Source organism: Lontra canadensis, unplaced genomic scaffold, assembly GCF_010015895.1.
Source record: "Lontra canadensis isolate GAN:19392208 unplaced genomic scaffold, GSC_riverotter_1.0 scaffold103, whole genome shotgun sequence".
Classification (NCBI taxonomy): Eukaryota; Metazoa; Chordata; class Mammalia; order Carnivora; family Mustelidae; genus Lontra; species Lontra canadensis.
The window spans coordinates 5,189,453-5,194,320 of record NW_022631097.1 but is presented as its reverse complement, the minus strand read 5'-3'; positions in this window follow the sequence as shown (position 1 = coordinate 5,194,320).

The following is a 4,868-nucleotide window of genomic DNA, read 5'->3' as shown; positions in this document are numbered from 1 at the left end:
GCCCACGTGTAAAGTATAATACCCCCATCATACAGAGTAGTTTCACTACTACCATACCAAAAATTAGTTAAACTTTCTCCTGTGCTGTCTCTAAGAGTTTTATAGCTTTGCATTTTACATTTAGGTCTGTGGTCCATTTTGAGTTACTTTCGGTGAAGGGGGCAAGATTTGTGTCTGGATTCATATATTTGCATGTGGATGTCCAGTTGTTCACTGGACATTTATTGAAAAGACTGTCTTTGCTTCCTTGTATTGCCATTGCTCCTTCTGTTCTATTGATCTATTTGTCTTTGTCCTTCCTCCCTCCCTTCCTCCCCTCTCTCCCTCTCTCCTTTTCTTGCTTTCTTTCCTTCTTTCTTTCTTACCTCCCTTCCCTCCTTCTTTCTTTTCTTTTCTCTTTCTTTCTGCCAATACCACACTGTTTTGATTATTGTAGGTTTACAGTAAGTCCCAAAGTCAGAGATTTTCTGTCCTCTGACTTTGTTCTTCTCTTTTATATTGTGTTGACTCTTCTGGGTCTTTTGCCTCTCAATATAAGCATTTGAATCAGCTTGCTGATAGGCTCAAAAAGACTTATTATGAATCTGGTTGGGATTACAAGTTGACAATATTGTATCTTCTATTCATGCACATGGAATATCTCTGCATTGATTTAAATCTTTGATTCTTTCATCAGAGTTTTGCATTTTTCCTCATAGAGATATTGTACATATTTTATTACATATATACCTCATTTGGGGGTATAGATTTAAACCTCATTTGGGAGGTGGCATTGCGTTTGCACTTCATTTTTTTAAGTAAGCTCTAGGCCCAATATGAGCTTAAACTCATGACCCCAAGATCAACGGTCATAATGCTGTACTGACTGAGCTAGCCAGGCACCCCTTATTTCAAATCCCACTTGTCTGTTGCTGATATATAGAACAGGGTTGACTGTACCTTGTTTGCTGCAGCCTTTCTCTATCTGCTTATTAGTTCTAAGAGGTTTTGTTTGATTTCTTCAGATTTTTTACCTAGATGATCATGTCATCTGTGAACGAGATAGTTTTATTTCTTTCTTCCTGGTTGGCATACTTTTTATTTCTGCTTCTTATCTTACTGTATTAAGTAGGACTTCCAGTACAATGTTGGAAAGAAGTAGTGAGAAGGGACATACTTGCCTTGTTCCTAATCTTATCAAGAAGGCTTCTAGTTTCTCACCATTAGGGGTGATGTTAGCCATAGACATTTTGTGATGTTCGTTATCAAATTGAGGAAGTTCTCCTTTATTCCTAGTTCTCCAAGAGTTTTTACCATGAAAGGGTATTGGTAGATTTTTAATCAAAATCACTTATGTTTTTTTTCTGGTACTTTTATGGTTTTTTAAAACTTTATTTTAAAAATTATTTATTTCTGTATGTATGTAACTTCAGCACCCAGTGTGGGGCTCAAACTCATGACCCTGAGATCAAGAGTCACATGCTCTACTGACTGAGTCAGCCATGTGCCCCACTTTTATGGTTTTAACTTAAAAATTTTGTCTTCTTTCTTTCTCTCTTTCTTCCTTTCTTTTTTCTTTCTTTCTTTCTTGCTTGTTTGCTTTTTTCCTTTTGGTATACAGTGCTTAATGGTATTTGGTTTTGTTCTAAGATTTTATTTTTAAGTAATCTCTACACCCATTGGGGGCTTAAACTCACAACCCCGAGATCAAGAGTCACGTGTTCCACTGACTGAGCAGCCAGGTGCCCCAGTCTTTTATTAACTAGAATCTGAAAGAATATTCAGTGCTATGGAGAGAAAGCAGAGACAGAAGAGGAGACAAAGAGGAGGGAGGGGTGGACGGTGAGTGGGAAGAGAAGAGGAAGATAATTTGAGACAAAGGATGAATCTAGAACAATGGCAATGGGTCAGAAGGGAAGTTTGGAACGAATGGAAGAGCACCAGGTGGGCATTTCACTGGACTACCATAGCAGCAGGATGTGGCGCAAAGATTTGGGTTCCAAGGTTGAAAAGAATTTGATCACCTGTGGGTGGTGGGAGGGCACTGCCTTCCACTGCTGGAGCCAGAGCAGGGGAGGATTTCCTGCTGATGCTCTGATACACACAGACACATTCCAGGGAGTATCATGATTGGCTGTTCTCCTTCCTCTGCCCTTCCCCAGCTGCCTGCCCTGAGGAGGAACCATACCAGACCAGCATGACAGGGGCCTGAAGAAGGGCAGGCTGGGCATGGCTGGGCCAAGGTCCTGGAAGAACACAGATTCAGATTGTCAGTCACAGGGAAGACCCACCCAGAGTTTCATTTTCCCCTCCAGCTTGGCCCTGCTTTGTCTTCTAGAGCTGCCTCCAGAACCATTCTTTCTACAGGAGAGAGGCTCCAACAGTTGGAAGCGGCTTTCCATCCCACCCACTCCAGACCCTCTGAACCTTCGTGGCCACCTCAATCACACCCACCTTCCCTGGTACTTTCCCCACCCAGGGTCAAATTGCTCCTTTCTTGGCTCTCTCTTTTAAAATGGCATCCTCTCCTGCCTCCCCATTGCTCAGTTCTCCCTTTCTCTTCCTTGGTTTCTTGATTTTTTTCACATGGTATATTTCAGATCCTGATGGGCTCTATGCCCTCTTCATTTATTTGCTTTTTGCCAGTTTCTGCAACCAGAATAGAAGCTCCACAGAGGTTCATAGGCCTTTTGTCTCTTTGTTGCTATTCCATTCCCAATACCTACCACGGTGCCCTGTTCTTAAGTATCTATTGGCTAAATAAATGCATCAATGTGAGGTACTGCTATTCGTCAATTAGTTCAGTCAGGTTGCATAAATTTTTTTAATTAGATTTGTTTCCTTTACGACAATTTAAGGATGGAGATCCTGCCTAACTTGAACAATGTTCATTCATTTGATAATTATCTGTTGAGTGGCGACTATATGCTCTCTAGGCACTGTGGGAAGCGTAAGAGATACAGACAGACTTGGCCTGTATTCTCATGAAATTTGCAGCCCAGCCATGAACACAGATGACCAGGGTATAAAAATGACATGGGATGATTATTTTACTAGGAGATTTGCCCTTCCACAGGATTAATGGAGCACCTGACACTCAATTTTTATTGAACAAATACTCCTTCAGTGCAAGGGATGATATTGATGTCTATTCCTACTGAGAGATTATAGGGAAATTAATTTCATGCTTGTTTTCAATTGCTCCCATTTCAACCTCAGAATTAAAATAGAAGTAAAAAATCATTAGTCTAGTGACACACTTAACCCAAGCTAATATGAATCTTAAATCAGCTTACACGTTAATATGATTTGGGCATCTGTTGTCTCCCAGAGGACCCTGCTATGTGTCCACTGCCTGAGCACAAGTACATGTTCTTGGCTCAACAAATGACTCGACAGCAGTGAAGTATTGTCTCTCTCCGAAATCGGACTAAGTTCAGTGACCCAAATTCAACTGCCTTCTCCTCTCTTCTCCCTAGAGTTTTCTCCACTGAGGATTTTCAAACCTTAAGTGAAAAGCTCCTCATCTGGACTAGTGTGATGGTTGTGTACTCAGTTAATGCCATATTCCTTCATTACATGGCCTCACCCAGACTCTGGCAGCACATCTGTGGTTGACAACAAGTCTGAGTTCACATTTTGGCTCTGCCATAGGCATTGTCATAGGAACTGAATGCATGCCCAAAGGATTGTAAACAAGGAGCTATTCAGCAACAAATATCAAAAGAAAAGGGGAAAAAAGTTGGTTATCTTTCTCTGTTCTCTGTAGTTTCCCAAGATTCCTTCATGGGTCCTCATGAAAACCCTCCACCATATTGGTTTCCACCTAAACGTTCCACCTAAATATACAGTAGCCTCTGTCTTGGGAGAAAATGTATTCCCTCCAGCACGTTGCCCTATTGAACTTGGTCCAGCTGCCTCGATGTGAGATAGCAGAGCATGGGGAGATAGGCCAAGACTAGAAACAATGCTGCTGTAGGAGAATGGGGGGTTGGCAGGGGGCACTGGAGTGGCCAAGCAGAGCGCCGTGACCTGCTGTCCGCTGTTGAAAGAATCAAGTGTCATTGGGGAGAATTACGGGCTGGTAGAGGTGAGTCCAGAGAGAGAGAAAAGAGGCAAATGGTGCTCCTGGGGCAATCACGCTCCTCCCAGAGCACTCCCGTTCATGCAGGCACCTCTGCTCCATGTTTTCTTCTTCCTCCCATCCACAGGGCTTCTGTAGGGTCTTCCTCTGAGCTTGTCTTTCCCTAAGTCTGACCATATTCACTTTGGAATCCTTAGGGACTCACAATGTTCAAGACACGGGTCTTGAGCATACTGCTTATCAAGGTGGCTCATTCAGCCTCTGTGATCCTGGGGTACCACAGAAAGGTGAACAAAGCCACAGTTTGTTCACATAGGGTCCAAAACAGGAGTGCATATATTTTTGTCTCAAAATACACATGACACTACTTACTCTTCCGTTAGTGGAGTAACTAACCCACTCATCCTAGGCTGACAAGGATTTTCCTGATTTTAAAATTGAAAGTCATACATCTTTCAGTTACAGGCAAACCAGGATGGTTGGCTGCTACCTCTGCAAAGGAAATTTGGAAGATTTCCATATGTTCTCCTCGGAGGGTCTGTGTTCCCCTGACCTCTGTATCCCCTGAGTGGAGTCTCCAGCCTCACACACAGCAAATAGGGGCTTAATGATGATTTGGGAGGATTTCCCCCTCTGGTAGTGCAGACTGACCATCGCACTGTCTCAGCAGCACTCTTAAATGGAAATCTTGCATGTAGGATGTAACTGAGGGAGAGGTAAATAGGAGCCAGTAGGACAGAGATCTTTCCTATGTAAAAGACTCAAGGGGTGCCTGGAACTCTGGAACTGCCCGGCTCACATCCTC